General features: G+C 37.2%; 1 protein-coding gene across 8 annotated transcripts in view; it reads left to right on the top strand.

Annotated features, from left to right (window-relative positions):
* Window positions 1-17,751, top strand: part of YAP1 (Yes1 associated transcriptional regulator) — a 92,580-nt gene that overhangs the window by 20,544 nt on the left and 54,285 nt on the right. The window lies entirely within an intron of this gene.

The following is a 17,751-nucleotide window of genomic DNA, read 5'->3' as shown; positions in this document are numbered from 1 at the left end:
TTGCTAAACTGGAAGATCTGAAATACGGTGAGTTTTCGGAAGAGTATTCGGAGTAAGACAGCTTGGATTTTTGTCACTGCTTATAAATGTGTAATTTTTAAGCCTACAAGCACTCAACAGAGTTTCAACGTGCTCAAGCCTTTAACAGGGTTTAAAATGTGCACAAAATAAACATCTTAGTGTAGACAACTTTTAATGAGGGACCAGAATATTAATTTTAGTTTATTAACAGTGTACATGTTGTACATCTGATATTCAAAAGTTACTACAAGAAAAACATATTGAGGTCAGCTAATGACTGACCTACAAGTGACTTTTAATATTCCCATGAAACCATTCTTGGTAATAATTTGATCAAAGCATCCTAAAAATAAAATGGAGGGAAAAAAGGATTTTACAAAAGCAGAGTGGTTTGGATCTAAAGTGGGGTATGGATAAATATTCTGAGTTCTATTTTTTAAGTGGGATATCTAACACTGAAACCAGTGTACTTATTTGTGCAGCACAACGCTTAAGTAGTAGGTCTGTTGTGACCCTGACCATTACTGGTCCGGGTAAAATCAGAGTAAGTACTTAGCTGTCCTCACAAGTTTTGTAAGTATACCTATACAAGCAAAAATCTCAGATGTTCTGATGATCTACATCAGTAGAATAAATCACAAGAAGTGCAAGCTTTATTAAGGAAAGGGTAATCACATAGTTTTGTTCATAACTGTATCCACACAACAGTTTGGGGTTTTTGGGTGGTTTTGTGTTGTCTTTGAACAGCTTGCAAGTTCTTGAAGCACAGCTACCAGCAAAATTGAAGTGTAGAGCAAGGTACAAATTCATACAGCAGGTAATGTGAGGGAGGGCTTGTAGGGAGACTGAAATAGAAAGGAACTGAAAAGTAATGCAGAATTGGCATTTTTTCACTTCTCTGTGTTGAAGCAAAGTTGTTCCACAAAAGCAATAGAACAGGTAATGATTTTAGCTTAGATTTCAGTAGAAATGTCAGTTTGAAATTATAATTGCATGCCTGTACAATATAGGTATTGTGCTTTTCGGTGACTGTGCTGGTTTTGGCTGGGTTAGAGTTAATTTTTGTCATAGTAGCTAGTATGGGGTTGTGTTTTGGATTTGTGCTGAAAACAATGTTGGTAATATTGAGATGTTTTAGTTATTGTTGAGCAGTGCTTACACAGAGCCAAGGCCTTTTCTGCTTCTCACACCACCCCATCAGCGAGTAGGCTGTGGGTACACAAGAAGCTGGGAGATGACGCAGCTGGGACAGCTGACCCCAACTGACCAAAGGGGTATTCCATACCATGTGACATCATGGTCAACATATAAGGAGCTGGGGGAAGAAGAAGAAGGGGAGGACATTGAGAGCAGTGGTGTTTGTCTTCCCAAGTAGCTGTTAGGTGCGATGGATCCCTGCTTTCCTGGAGATGGCTGAACACCTGCCTGCCCATGGGAAGTGGGGAATGAATTCCTTGTCTGTCTTTGCTTGCGTCCGTGGCTTTTGCTTTACCTATTAACTGTCTTCATCTCAACCCACATGTTTTCTCACTTTCACTCTTTTGATTCTGTCCCCCATCCCACCAGAGAAAAGCAAGTGAACTTAGTTGGTGCTTGTGTGGTGCTTAGTTGCTGGTTGGGGTTAAACCGTGACAGTGACAAAATTACCACACTGTGGCTTTTTTTCCTGTATTCAAGTCAGGCTTGATAGAGAAGCCCAAGAGGAGGGATAGGTGTGTTTTGTGCTATGTTATTTTGCTCAGGAAATAGCAGGTGGCTGTTTTGTTTGCCATAGGCAAAGCAGGATGATGAAGAATACTGAGTGTCTGACCAACCGGAGTTGATGTGGGGAAACAAGAAAACATGTAGGTGCAGGTCTGCTAGTACAGGAATTTGTCATGGTTTGTTCTCAGAGGAACTAACATTAACAAAGAATTCAAGCCTGTACCATTGTCTGTCTTCAGATATTCCATTAGACATTCAAAATTGTGAATAAACCATAGTATTTTACAAACTTTAGAAAGTTCAGTGCTTTTTTTTTATATCTTCTTCTCTGTTCCTTATGTAAATAGTTACTGTAGTTATTGTTCATCTCAAACACCAGAATAAAAAATGAAGTTGTTCCTTGCTACACACAGCTCCTTTGCGATTTATGACTTGTTCTTCCAGTTGACCAGCTTGGTTTAACTGCTGTGCTGTGTAAAACTAAAGTAAACTTTGAATGCTTTAATTAACTTTCCTACTATATGATGATAGAGCAAATAGTTTCAGCATATGTGTTCATTACAGAAAGATGTATTTAACTCATCTGTGAACCTTTTATTCGTCCATATAGATACAATCAGATAAATAAATCAAAAGGTATATGATTTTGTTCTAATCAGAAGTCAGAATTACAACACACAAACATGGTTTAAGAAATAAATGCCATTAAGAGTCTCAGTGTTCAATACAGAATTTCAGTGATTGACACATCCTTGGAATGAAAGGGAATAGCAGTGTTAGACTTATATTTTGTGTCAATCCAGTCAAGGACTTTGTATAGCATGAAATTTCTGTTCTTTCAAAGTAGAAATTATCAGGTGTGCCTAAGATCTAAAGGTTGTAATTCTGATTCTGGAACTTTTTGTATTTGAAGCTATTTCATGTGGGTTTTAATAGTCTTTACAGAGTAACTTTATGTAGCTTAGCCAGTGTGACAAAAATCATAGAGAGGGAAGAAATCTTGGTCGTGAGTTACATGCTTTTTTTAATACTCCAGGTTGTGACCGATTTTTTTCATTCTAGTAGCACTAGATGTGCCATTAGTGGTACTATCACCCAGTAACAATAGGATAGACAGGCAGTAAAAATTAATTCCTTAAATTTCCTTTTTTAATGCTGCTCTGAATCAAGATACAAGCTTTTTGATTGTACAGTTGATTGAAGCCAGTTTACAGCTTTTTAGAGACTGAATACTTCCTTCTTTAGTGAATGATTTGGAATAATAGGATTGATTACTGAAGTCTAGTATTTTAACTCTTTATTCAGTCTGCTTCTGTTTGATGAATCCATTTTCAATCCAAGGTTGTTTTGCTTCATTCTGAGAAACATTTTGGGAACTGAGTAACGCAGTCAGGTTTCTCCTTGAAGAAAAGGGGAAGGGTCAAAAGGATAATTTCTTTAATCAGTGCTTATAGCGTGATGTTCTGAGGCAAACAGTGGATTCCTATTGATTGTGGCAATTCAACCACTTCTTATAAGGAAAGGCTGTGTGCTTAACATCTTTATTTTTGGTTTGGTTTTAACCTCTCTGATTAAGTTCATCAGTAGTTATTTGCTGGGCCAGTATGTTAGTGGTATAGAAGAAACTGGCAGTTAAGATTGCAAAAGCTCAAAGCTGTGGGAGATTTGATTCTAAAAATAATTACATATACACACAAACAATGGAATTATGTATGTGTGTGAGTGGTCTTACGTCTGTTAAGCTGTTTAAGTAGAGTTCATACTAAGTAATTTCATTTTCTCTGATGTCGCAAGCCTTAGAACTCTTCCACTGGTTGCTTTTGTAAAACAAAGTCACACAGCTTGGAGTTCAGCCTGCTGTTGTTTTTACTGGTTCATCAGATTTTAGGCTGCACAAACAAGTCCAACCTGGCTAAAGAATTCAAGTGGTGCCCTTTTAGACAGATGCACCTTCCAGCAACAAGAGAGTTTGGAAACAGTAGATATGGCTGTCACCTAGTTTGACCTTCTTGATAAAGGCTGGATCATGTAATCCATTAATTTCACAGTAGAAAATACGTACATTTATTCTTACCAAATACTGTTCTATTTAAATGTTTGCTTTCAGTGAAGTCATGCAAAGACCATGGAAGAGAAACTGAAGATTGTTTCTGCATGAAAGGGGGATAGGATTCTGAAATTAACTTTTCTTTTGAGAGATCAGGCTGAGTACTGGATTCATTTTAGAGAAATAAAAAAATAATGGAAAATAAATTAAAATAATGTTTAACGCTAACTCCTCTCTCTGAAGGTATCAACTTACTATTGCTTTTAGTGCTTGAACACTTTGGAGAACTGGGTCTACTAAAATACAGACACCAGTTCAATTAAAAAAAAAAAGCTTGAATACTCCAATGGAAGTGAGATTTAAAATTTTAATTTGTTTTCCTGAATATGGTCAGAGAACGTGTGGCAGATACAAATGGGTTCCTGCAGTCTGTAAAGGCAGCAGCTTGGATATTGACTTTACTTTTGAAAAGTCAATGCAACCTGTCCAAACACATTGTAAAGCCCATTTTAATTCGCATATAAGACTTGGTTTGAAACTTCCCACCTTCTTGTGGAGTTAATTAGACAGTCATGTTTAATAACATTTAAACCAAAAATGAGTTAGTGACTTCACAGCTGTTTGTGGTAGAGGGAGGCGGTGGATTAAATTTGAGGCCTAGTTTTCTTGACAGGGATTTCATAACATTTCCCACACACCACTTTACTTGTCTCAGGCTTTGGGTAAATATGTGTCTAGATTTCTGCAGCTTCAGTAATTGCCTGTTTGTTTACTGAAGCTCTGGTTTGTAACTTCCTTGAGCAAGACTTTTCAAATTTGAGAGGTGGGTTATGTAGTAGATTGTAAGAAGAAAAGCTGCCCTTGTAGTTTTTTTACCCAGGTTTACTGGTCAGTAAGCATAACTGAAGATCAGCACCTTGTGGCACTTCAGAAATGGTTATAACTCTAAAAGATAATTCACTAAAAGCGTCTATCAACTATTTGAAAAGAAGATGTGTGTGCCAGTTCCTGAACGTGAAACTGGGACTGACGTTTAAAAGGAAATTTGGTTCTCTTGTGGTTGTGCCAGTCCGATAGGCATGTAATGTTCTTTTCTCAAGGGAAGCAGAAGAAAACCATCATATGAAGACATGTTTTAACAGTGTCTTGCTAGGCACAGCAGTGTTTAGCCATGTTTTGAAGAATTCTGGGAAGTATGGCTTGGGCATTATCTATGAGGCCAAATGATGAGAAATTTTGAATAAATGGTGTGAGGAAATACATGCTACATACTGAAATTATTATAAAACTTATTACTGCCTGAGGGTACACTTCAGAACAAAAGCATTAATTAAAAGCAGTATTATCCTGGCAAGACATGGAGAACAAGATCTGTTCTTGTAACAGAAGCATAATTGCAGTCTTGTCAAAATATCATTAGACCCTGTGGCAATTGAAAGAACATCTTTCCAACATGGCTTGGCTTTTTGGAGTCCATTTTCTATGCTTTAAGTAATTTAGCAGTTTTCTATGTACAACTTTTAATTTTTGCAATCAGGTTAAATAATGGTGTTTTTGTGAAGATCAGAAAAAAGTGAAACAAATGCAACCAGATGCCCTTCAGCATGTCATTAAAGGGAGTAATACATTGTTTTTGCAAAGCTGTTTTATCCTCCTACAGTATAAACCTGACAGCTGCTTGGTATGGAAAATTAGAAGGGGGAGATGTATTACAGAGGAAAGACATCATGGATGTTAATTTAACCCTCCTTGGTTTTAGAAGGTTGTTTTCAACTTGAGTTAATGAAGCGCAAGGTATGGCCGATTATCTGAAACAGGTTTTATCAGCAGTGTGCTGCATGCAACATGCTCAGCAATGTATTTGTGACTACTGTGTTCAAGAAATGTTGCACGTACTTGAATATATCCTTTTGAAGGCTGTCTTTACATGGCCATTTAAAAGGGGAAGACCGTTGCTGAGTGCTATCTCGTCGAGATACTAGCAATGAAAAGAATTGGTTCAGACGCAATCTTCATTATTGTAACTATAAAAATTATAAACTCGTTAAACAATCAGTCTGTAAAGAAAAATATATATGTACATTCATATATGGATGTCTTTAATGTTCAGCTTGACTTTTAGTCTCTGTATTTTTGTAACTGTTGGGGTGCATTTAGTTGTGTGTTTTGTAGGCATTTAGACCAGCTGATAACAATTGACTTTCAACTTAAAGAACTCAAGTGCCCTTATCAGAGTTGCTTGGTGGTATTATGAAGACTTCAGTTCTGCTAGTCGCTTACACCTGGCAATAGTTTGAGAAGGCATAGGTTAATTATTTTCTTTATTTTGTTTGTTATTTTTTCCTAAAGCTGCTCAAGAGCTTTTGAGACTTAATAGTGTTGTTCTCTAAGGTGACTCTTTTCATCATTTGGGGGGGAGGCAGGAGGAACATTAAAAAAACCAAAATTGCTTGGTGGATCTGAAGATCTTGAACTTAAGCTTTCTGAAGACAGTTATAGAAGAGATTAAGCCAGTTTGCTGTTTTAAATAAATAGTAATTGAATCACTTAGATTCCTAAAATACAGCAGTTATTTTGATAGTTGGTATACAATTGTTGAAAAGCTTAAGTTCCATTTCATTGTTGAGTTACTTCATGAAACAATTACTGTGCAAAGTTCTTATCTTCTGATCTCTTTTTTTTCCTAAATGTCCTTTTTCTCTCGAAAGCATTTTTCATCAATATGAATAAAAAGTAGTCTTCAGGAGTTGGCAATTCAGTCTGATTGCAGCATTCAAGGTAATCTTTGTTTAAATTAGTTCTTAATTGACAACTTCACAGACTTTAAAGTACTTAGAAATAGATTTCTTTCTTCCCAGAGCCTTACTCTTGGGAAGTAACTTGAAACAAATACTTTATTACATAGCTTAGTCTAAATCCAGTGTGACGTCAGAGCTGCTGCTCCATGCAGCACATGGTGTATATTGGTGACACGAATCTGTTTCAAGGCTTTTCCTTCCTTAGTGCCTTCTGCCTTGGATGTCTGAAATAGGAACTTAAAGAACCCGCTGGCTCCCATGTTCTTTAAAATGCTTGGACTTTCGAATGACTCAGTTTGCATGTGGATATGTGAATTTTAGCGGTAGTCAATATAGTAGCTACCCAAATGTATACTCTGTGTGTGTATATAAGTGTGTGTATTCTGAAGTTTTCTGGTTTTGGAACTCCTAAGAAAATTAAAATGTATAAAAGCTTTCATGGTTTAGAAACTGTAGCCTTTAGGAAAAGATTAGTCTTGACAATGCAGCATTGTCTATTGAGTCAATTAAGCATGTAGGTTTAGCTAGCTTGGGAACAAGTTCCAGGATGTGACATTATAAATAGCTCTCTCACATAACAAATGTAGGCTTAGTAAGTGGGCCATGATTTCCCCTGCCAATTTACCATGGGTTTTTTTGAGCCAACTGTACTGATGCAGAATTGTAATCTTTCTGATGACTGTCTTGGGGTGCTACTACTATGTGCTTGGGGAGTATTGGATCAAAATAAGGCTAAGTTGGTCAAAGTGTCTCTCTTGTTGGTTTCCTGGGCATGTGCTTTTTTTTTTTTTCCTGTTTATCCATATCTAGAAATGTAACATTTTGGCCCGATGACTCAAAAATCCCTAAGAATACTGCTGAATCTCCAACCTATACCCCACTTCTCATTAGCTTGAATACATTCCGAACACCTAATCATTTGATCTAGTGAAAATAACATTTAAAAGAAATAAATACCTGTATAGATTGTCATCGTTCTGTTTTCTTAATAGAGCATCCTTCAGGCTAAAGTTGGCATCCTCTGAGGTAGTAGTTTTCAAAAAGCGATCAATGACTAGCTGGTGGCCCCTTAAATGTGAGTTGGTGATGTTAAAATTGTGGAAAACTAAAGGATTCCTCCTTTCAGCAAGCAGCAAATGGGGGAAACCATGTCTTTGTAGTAGCTTCTGCCTTTTATGTCAGGCCTGGCTTTGTTGCTGGCTATGATTTTGTTTTGTCTTCTGGATTTGGACGTGGCTTTGTATTAGAACAACCTTTCGCGCACCCCTACCCCCCGCCCCCCCCTTCACCCCCTCTCCCAATCCTGCTCTATTTATTTGGTGGAGAATTACTAGGACTGGATCTTCTTCAGCTCCAGGTCAGATTTCTCTTTGCAGTTATGAAAATAGAAAGGCAACAGAAATTCCAGCAGCTTTCAGGGTGAGACTCTTAATTTCAGGTAGTACTTCTAATGTGCCTGAATGAATTTCCTAGTTGGAAAGATGAAACTATGTGATTTCTTGTAAAATAATACTTTGCGGTATTAAATGCTGCCAGCTTTGCCTTGTCTCCTCCCTACACCACTAGAAGTTGTCTCAACAGCTTTTGGTGGAATGTAACAAATATGATCCCTATTAAAAATAAATGTCTGTTACGAACAAAACGCGTATGTTTTTAGCTTTGATTTAAAGTATAGCTTTCATCAGAATTTCCAATAGTTATACAACAAACATAAAAGAGCAGTGTGGTCAACCAGCGTAATTTACTTTAAAAACAATTTAATTGTATTTTTGGCTACTTCAGGGAAAATCATATTCGAAGTTCTGAAATGGAGTGCATTTCAGAATGATGACATTCACCTTTTAGACAGTCTAAGCCAGAGGTCTCCAACATGGGTGCATGCATTCTAGGTGGTGTGCAAGACAGTCCATTGGGGTGGGGGAAGAAAATGGGGTTTGTACCATTAATAAATAAAATTTTAAAAAACTATTCATCTTTAGCTCATCCTTTTTTGCTTTCCGTTTTTGTGTATGTTTTATAATGTACATGTATATAATTTATAAATATACATGTATTGGGAGTGCATACTCAAAATGTTTTTACTGGTAGGGTTCATGATCAAAAAGTTTGGAGACCACTGGTCTAAGGTACCTCATGACAACCATTTTGGCATGTGTGTTTTTGTTGGGTTCTTTGACCTGCTTCCCTTTCCTATTGGAAAACCTCTGTTTTCTCATATAACTTTATATTTAAAACATTAGGAACAAAGCATTTTGCAGTTCTGTTGTAAGTTGATCAGATTTACTTACATGGGTGTATGTGAGGTTGCCTGGTGTGAACAATTGAATTGTGGTAAGATTGCTTTGATTCAGTTCTGGTGTAAAAAATTTTAGGAGTTGCATTTTTATATGATGTCAGAATTGAAATTTCCAAGAAATACTGACCACTTTTAAACAACATAATGTTAGGTTTACTGGTGTTTATAGGCTGAATGCAAAAAATAAAGCCTGTCATAGTTTAAATTAAAAAACGAACTTTGAAGGTCAGATGTGGTATTTGATATGTGTCATCCATAATGGTGAAATAGAAAGCGTGAAGCTAGCTGATTTTGATCTGCATCCTTTTTTTTTGTCCTTCTCCTTTCATGTTCTCTGTGATCAATTTATTTAATTTTTTGTTAATTTAGAATTAAATTATTGACCTGTTGGTTACTTCATAAGTCATAAAAATAAAAGAAACTGAGGTACCTAATGAAATGTTTAAGTTTTTTGTCAAACATGAAACTCTTTTCAATTCAAATTTTGAGAAAGACAGGTGTTCAGGCTGTTTTTAGTAATTTTCCTGTAATTTTAACTTAAAAAAAAAAAAAAAAAGGCAGCATCTCTGGACATCTCCCATACAGCTTCAGGATTGATGTAGGGCTCTTGGTACTACATCCACTTGATGGATTCTTGTATTGCTTGAGCCTTGTATCAGGGAATTACTAAGCATTTTCTTTAAAATGTCTTTTGGAAAGGGGTTGGTTTCCAAAGCTGTCTTGGAAGTTCCTCCCACATTACATACGGCGGAAAGAAGTGACTGATTACAGTGTGTCTGTTCCTTGTCCCAGTTGTGTCATCATTAAAAAATTACAGCAATCTGAACCTTTAACATAAAAACTTACAAAATCATAGTCCTAAACTTTAGCCTTCTCCCATGTTACAGGTTTGGGTGGAGTCTTGATTTTGCTGCTTATGGAGGATTTTTTTGTTTATTTACTAATGTCCCCTGTTGGTTTTGATACTCTTCAATATTTTAAGTATTTTTTGTTTGTTTTTTCCTTCCTCTGAGCCATGGTTTCTGTACGAATACAGGAGCTGTGGTAAGGTGATGTTGCTCCACCTTTTCCAGATACTGTATCTAATTCATTAGATAGAAGTGGGTTAATGTAGTCATGAAATCACTGCTTCTCAGAATATGGGATTACATCAGCAGAGCCCCCTAGTGTGGGTTCAGTAGGTGACAGCAAAAGAAAGTTTTTTGCCTTGTGTCAACTGAGTAATGAAGGCAGAGCCAGAAGTGCCTTAATCTTGGCACAGCATATAACATGGGAGACCTTTTGCCTGCACAGCAACATCAGCCAGAGGGTAAGAACTCTTGTCCCATACCGAGGTGGTCAAAGATGTGCCTGCTAGCAAAATAGCATGTCTTATTGGCTCTTGACTTGATTCTTTCTCCTCTTGGGTTTTATTGTCATGGCAGGTTTGAAAGATAAGTGATCTATTGACACTGTAAATGTTTCAGGTAATCTGGTGACCGTGTCTTCTGCAGGCCACCACATTGTGCACCTGACATTTGTATGGGAGCTGAGGAGGCTTGGGTTTGTAGATGTTGGGTGTGCTGGAGTTTGTAGCCACCCCCATAGAGGCTTGAGAAGTTTGGTAACGTTTTCAGGCAGAAGTGCTATCTGTCTCTTATGACATCAGCTTTAAAAAAAAAAAAAGGCAATTGTTGGTCATAAAAGCTCTCTTGCAAAAGAGGAATTTGGTATTGTGTTTTTGTGCTTTTTAAAAAGTTTCTCCAATAAATATTAATGCCGATCAGATGCAGCTCTTTCCTATATGTACCTTTTTGCTTTTTGTTATGGCATGGCTATTGCATGAATTTCTCCCTGCTCTCCTGATGCTTCTTCATTTGAATCTGGACTTGTAGTTAAAGCAGTTCTGGAGACCCCTTGAGGTGTCTGTACTTCTTGCTGTATATTTTTACAGGTGACTAGATCAAAGTAACTGGGTCAAAATCACACTTACACTTCTATGGTTTTATATGAACTATGATATTCTTTCTTCTTTAATGATGTATTTTATTTATTTCAGCTTAGTTGCCTTAGGATTCTGGCAGTGTCAGTCATTTATTGCTGTCTCCCAGTACAGAGTATTTGTTTTCCTAGAGGTTTTGTGAACAGAGGTGATTGGGTAGGAAGAGGAAGCCTGTTGATTACTCCTGGGAAGAAAAGGCTGTAGTATGAGCCTCTGTTACTGGATGTTGTTAAGTCTTGAGAGTACTTAAACAGATTGAAATACCTAGTTAGTGGGGCTGTACAACTTGATTACTTTTGGAAGTACTTTTGACTCCTGGTAACATAATGAACTCAGAACAGCTGCAGAGGTGGGTTCAGCATCAAACACACTGATGGCTGAGTTTTAATTGGCTTCACCTGTCAAAACATATGGGTGATGGCACTGGAGGCAGAACTTGACACCTGCAGTTATATAGAGAGGAAAGAGCCTGGCTTGACTTTCAGGGTGGTAAGAAAGCTTTTTGAGCAATGCTGCGAATCAAGGTTTCATTTGTAAAGTGATATGAAACTGTGCCTCCAAAATACTAAAGCTCAAAAAGCTCATTCTTCAGTATACAAAATTTATGCTACCTTCCCCTACTTAGACTAACATTGAATCTGTTTTCTAGGAGTAGATGCTTTGAAATGGTTAGAGCTTTCAGTGTATAGACTACATGTTAAATGTTTTGTTTAAGAAAAACTAAATATTTGTGGCTGCCTGTGGATTCATAGGTTTGAACTGATAAAAAATGGGGAGTGTATTTAATCAACCATCTGAAATGTAATGATTGTTTTGTTGGGTATTCAAAGATATCTTCATTACTTTAGGACCTGAAAGTCCTAAAAGGTCTGAGGCCTATAAATAAGCTTTCCATATATTCTGTAAGATTTTAAAAATGTTTCTGGTGTGATACTGCTCAGGAGATGGAAGGTGCTACAAATCTGAGTCCTGATTAGTTGGCTTCATTTCAGTTGCCATTAAAAGGGCATGACCTGTGGGTTCCAGTTGATTAAATCCAGGGATGGGGCATGTAAACATTTTAAGGAATAACTTTTCCCAGACCAAGGCAGACCAGTATGTGTATTGTAAGAAAAAGCAATCTTCCCCCCTGCCCCTTTTTAATTTTTAAGGTGGGGGGGGGGGAAGAGGGGGGAGTACATGATGAAATCTTATTTTGAGTTTTGCAGAAATAAATCAAATGTTTTAGAATGCTAGATTTTCAGGCTGCTCAAACAAGTAGAACTTCTGAGTGTTTTTGACTGTGTCTCCATAGAAATTCTTTCCTCCCCCACCATGTTCTTTCATATTTAGTTTCCATAACCAGCACACTATTGTGAAGGAGGGGAAACGCAGGGTAACTGCAGGGAAACCAGCCAATCACTCCAGCATCAGAGCAGACTCCAGGGCTTGTGGAGCTAACCTCTGTGACCTTCACAAGGGGCCTCTCCGAGGAGAGCCATTTTTCCTGCCTTGTAATGGTAAAGAAAAAACTTGGCAACTCCTTTGATCAGCAAAGCAAAAACAAGAGAGCAAGGAGCAAATGGGCAGCTTTGTGCACAAAACTGCTAAGTCAGTGCTGGCTTTCTCTGCGCTGAGAACAGCGTTACCACCTTACATAGAATACATGCACATTTTTATAGGGTCTTTGGATATATGTTGCATAGTCTTGGAAAATCCTTCTGTTCAAAACTAAGGGAAAAAGTTTGGTTGTTACCAGTTATGGTGAAGTGAAAGTGTTTCATCTAGTAATGTGCAATGTGAGAGTGAGGGAACTTCTTTTTGGGCAAGATTTTCAAAAGAGAAGAAGGAATTGCACAACACTTCTAAAAACAGTTCTAGCATTGAGAAGTGGACATTTCTTGTATGCAGCTGGCATATATTTTTTACTATAAAACTTAACTGCTTTGCAGCTTTTGATGATGTTTTTCTCAATTGATGCCTACAATGCATTTCAGATGCTTAATAGAAGGAACAGTGGTTTTGCTTTGCAAGTATGTAAAGTTTTATTTTGACTTGTACAGATTTAAAAACACAATGTTTTTGTATTGGGAAAATTTATATCAGCTCTTAGCTTCTCCTTCATTATGTTCTTTTTACTGTTCTTCAGCTGCTGATCTTCAAATGCAGTGGTACCCTTCTGTTACAGTTGCTAGTTTCTGTTACAGTTTCTAGTCTCTGCTAAGCTGTGTTCCTCCTCTGTGGTAGTTTTCTGCTCAACAAATTGAGTTAATTCTTCCATGTGAGCTGAAGTGCTCTCTATTCTTCCTCTGTCTGAGAGTAGGAGGGGGTTCATACTGTTTTCATTCATTACTTCCTTCCATTCCAGTGAGAGTCTGCCTCCCAGTTTAATCTCCCAGACCAATATATTACTGTCCAGGGAACTCAATAGTTCGTTCATTCTCAGCAAGAATTCTTCCTGTGGTTTGTAAACTTGCAGGTTTCGACCTCCTTCCTTGGCTACTTCAGCTTCTCTTGATGAAGCTGGGCTCCTTAGGAGATGTTGATATTACCAGATTGCCAGATTCCTCTGCAAGTCATGTTTCTTCTTTTAGACTTCCACTGTTCATTTTCTCTTGATGTTTCATCCTTTCCTCTGCCACTCCCTAATTAATCTCCACTAGTACAGTGCTGAAGTGGTTCATAGTGAGTTTCTTCTTTCTTACATGACTGAAAATAAATAATCAGCTCCACAGTTATGGAGCCAGGTAAACCATGTTTTGAGATCTGTGTTGGTTTGGAGTGTAATGCCCTTCAATTTTATTAAAGTGCAGAAATTTAAATGAGTTTCATTGTCTTAGCTAAAAGTTTTCAGGAATTAAACAGTTTATTAGATCCTTGCACAGTTCTGGATAGAATGCAAATTAATTTTCCGTGGACATCATTTATTTTTGTGCAAACTGTTCTTCAGCAGCTTTCACCTGCATGCCATCTGTTACTCCAACATGTACAGTGATTTTCAGGTAAGTTACTTAGCATCTGATGAAGATACCCAGGAAATAATTTGCCTGAAGTCCCTCATCACCAATGAATTTCTAAGTAAATTGTACTCCATCTAAGTAAGTGCGACTCCTTTAGCAGATTCATTTGTCTTGTCTGTACTGATGGTGTGATATGGTCTCACTGCAGTTATTGTATTTAAGGGGCAAATCCAGCGTCTGCCTACTACCTCCCCTGTGCATTGCACTGACAAAATCAGGGAAGAGCAGTTCCTGGCCTGCTCTGTGAGCAGGGAGGAGTGTGCCTCCAGGCCCTCCTCCTCCTGTCTCATGTGGAAGCAGTGTTGGCGGCAGCAGCTTTCGGCCAGCTCTGTGCACGCTGCAGCGCAGAAGGTGGTATTTGGCTGCTCGGATGATGCTTCCGGTCCAAGCAGCTGTTCCCTGCAGTAGAGTAGGTGAGTTACCAGATAGACTGCTTGATTACAGGACTGCTGCACTCAAGGTCCATTTAGTTAGTCAAGTAAGACTGCAATCCTGAAGAGCTCAGAAAATAAGTAGTCGAGTGAGAGATGAGAAGAAATGGAGCACAAAGAAATAGGGATTCTGAAATAGAGCCACTAAACTCTAGGGCTTTGTCCACTTTCTCAGTTTCATACTGGATATTTTTTCCATCTTCTGCAGCGTATTCTTTGCCCTTGTTGTGCTGTTACATTTTGTTGTTCTTGATATATATGAAAATACAAGTAGGTTTCTTGAAGAGAGGAGCACGATATTGTCAAATCCGTATCAGTCCTCTTCAGTTCTCATTTGAACGTATTTTGTAACAATTTTCTGAAGAAACAGATTTCTGAAAATATGTTTAAAGGGTAATAAGATTTCGGAGAAGAGTGACTAGAAGGTATGCCAATTTGTAGAACTAGAGTCACGGTATCTAGAAATAGATTTATTTATTTTTAATGTACAGTTTACTTTAAATTTTATCTCATAACCTTTTATAAATTGTGACCTGTGTAGTGGTATAAAGTGATTGCAGAATGAATTTTAAAGATAACAATAAACAGTACATGTTTGCTACTGAACTTTGAGTTATAAATTCTGGAAGGAAGTTGCTGAGTAAGTACCTGGAACTATAAAGTGTTAAACCACAGCTCAGAAAGCATTAACCAAGTGAGTGTTTACTTTTTTGGTTTATTCAAGCCTCTCAGTTCAAAAATAAGAACCTGGGAGCTGAAGAAAAGAGTAGTTTGTTTCCTTCTTCCATAATTCTGAATAGAAAATCAACGTGAAAAAATGACATCTGTTTAAAAAGCTTTCAGTACATGGTGACTAGAAGCAGTCAACTCAGATCACTACATACAGATCAGACATTTTATGAGAATGTTGAAAATTGTTGGTGAACGGCAGACAAAAAGGATTATATTAGCTCAGTGTTAGGCTTTAGCAGGCTAATTGTGGATGACCATGAAGGGATATTACTCAAAAAAGAAATCGGACATTTTATTCTCTTCTCGATATATCCTCCTTTTTTTGCCTGCAGGTATTGATTTACACCTCCTTCTGATCTGAAGATTGCAATCTAGTTTACTGAGTTTAAAGGGCAAGAGTGGATATATTCTGAAACTTGCAGTGGCAGCGAGTCTCTGTGACAGAGCCATGTTGTAACCATGCGTTCATTTGCAGTTCAGACAGCTTGTCCTGACAGGTGTATATTGCATAGTCTGTAGAAAGATTGGCATTGTCAGAAGTTGACGTGGAATTGGGATGAATATTGTTCTGTTAACTCTCTTCTGTAATTTACTACTTAAAATTCAGAAGAGTTGTGTCCTATTACTCAACTGTGTACTTATTGGCACTTCTGAGATTAATAGCAGTATATCTTCCAAACACAGGTTATGGAACAAATACATTTTGGCTATGGAATTTTATATGCTACCTACTGAATGAACCAAACCCAAGCAAATAGAAAAAGCCTAAACAACCTTCAGACCCTGGGCTTACAATTGTGTTTGAATTAAAGGGTTTAAAACAATTTTGGCCACCTGGTTGGTGGGCAAAAGTAGGCCTGTGGGATGGTGGAATGAAGACTTTGGCTATAGAAAGCCGGTCTTATAGAAGAGATTAAAGGAGCTCAGTTTGTCCAAGAGTTCAAAGTGACTTAATACTGATTGAAAAAGCTTCTTCACCATCAAGGGAGTTTCTAAAACAGTTTGTGAATTTTGCAAACAAAAAAGGAAAAGCTGGAAGCTGATAATGGCGGCATTTGGAACTGAAAGGGAGCGGAGGAAAGGGATGGGTCATAGGGAAGTGCTGACTAATGGTCAACAAACGCTATAAGGGAGTACTTATGTTAAGAGCTGGCCTCACTTCCTAAAAGGAAAATAAACCCCGTACGGTTCAAGCAAGTTGGGGAAGTCTCTAAGCTGGTCTATTAGAAAGTGGGGAGGGACTATGCTGGAAGGAGAGTTTGATTACAATGGTGTTCTAAGCCATTAAAAAAGATATACAACTAAATTCTGGTGTGACCTGTATTCTGATCTCTTTTATGGGTAGGATACATTCATATCTTTATCGTGTCAGAGAGGCCTGTTAGTAGTGAACATGATTTTTAAATGCTAGACATAGGAGTACATGTTTTTTTTTTTTAAAAATATAATAAGTAAATACAATGTTTTTCCCTCTTCTCCCACTACAGCAGCACTGCCCCCCCACCCTGCCCCACAGCTGAATGCTGATTTTGATAAGTCGTAGATAAAGACTGCAGGGATTTTAAATTTGGAATTAACTTATACTAAGTAAAGGTGATAATTTGAAGTTATTTAGGATTTATTGGGAACTTCAACTCTTATTATAAATCTCCAACTGAAATTTAGTGAAGGATGGAGATCTGTGATTTTTATTTTGTGATCTGTTTTGCATCTAAGGGTAGGTTTGAGCAGTTTCTAAGTACTTCACTATGTTTATTGATAAAACATGGTAGTTGCTAATTTTGGCAAAGACTAAACTGTTGCGTATCTTTAAATGAAATTTGTACTTTAAGAACTGTTAGTAATTTATGTGCTTTTAAATAAAGTCCTGTGCTTAACACTCTTTATAATCACTATTCTTAATTCCCTCTGTACCAAAAGATACTCAGAAAGCAAATCAAATTACTACAAATCAAATACATAAAAGCTGAGGTATTAGTATTTATTATGTTGATTTAATGGAATAAATTAAAACCTAAGTCCTCTTTTAAATAATATATGTCTTTTTTTTTTCCTAGAAAGAAGGTAGATTGTTTGCTGCTGATGATTTCACTGTCAAACTTTCTCTGTTACTTCCCCAAATTCTTAATAATAAAACAAAATAGTATGAAAATTTCCATTTGATAACTTCTGAAACTTGCAATGAAATTTGAGTTCAAAATTAGTTTTACTTTTCATCATTGATTTAACAATGGGCTTCTGAAATACTTTTTAAGCTGATGCTCTTTAAACTTTTTTTTTTTGTGACTGGTGAAGGGTAATGTAGAACCTAGAACTTGAAAATCCTCAGGTTGAAAACTTTTTTAGGTCACTTTTAAAAATAAATATAGTTATTATATTTAAGTATACTATACATTTAATTACAATAGCTAGAATATATCATTTATGATATATAATAAGTAGCTTAATCTCTTTTTATGCTTTTGCTCTGTATTGTCCATGTCACCCTATGTTAAATGGATAAATAAAAATAACTTTTCAAAGCATAGCCTTTAGACAATGTGTTGTATCTGGGTGCCAAGAAATCTATTGCTTCTGGTGCGTTGCAACTTGGGAAATCTGTCTCCGGGGCGCTGAAGTGTGGAGGATGAAAAAGAATAATTTGCTGGCAAAAAACAGAATATGCAAGATTGCCTAGAGTTAGCTGAGCAGGTAGCACAAAGTACTGACTCAGGCAGCAACTTGCAGTTGGAAGATTTTTGT

The sequence above is a fragment of the Grus americana genome, chromosome 1, assembly GCF_028858705.1.
Source record: "Grus americana isolate bGruAme1 chromosome 1, bGruAme1.mat, whole genome shotgun sequence".
NCBI lineage: Eukaryota > Metazoa > Chordata > Aves > Gruiformes > Gruidae > Grus > Grus americana.
The sequence above is the reverse complement of the archived record's forward strand: the minus strand, read 5'-3'. Positions and strand labels throughout refer to the sequence as shown.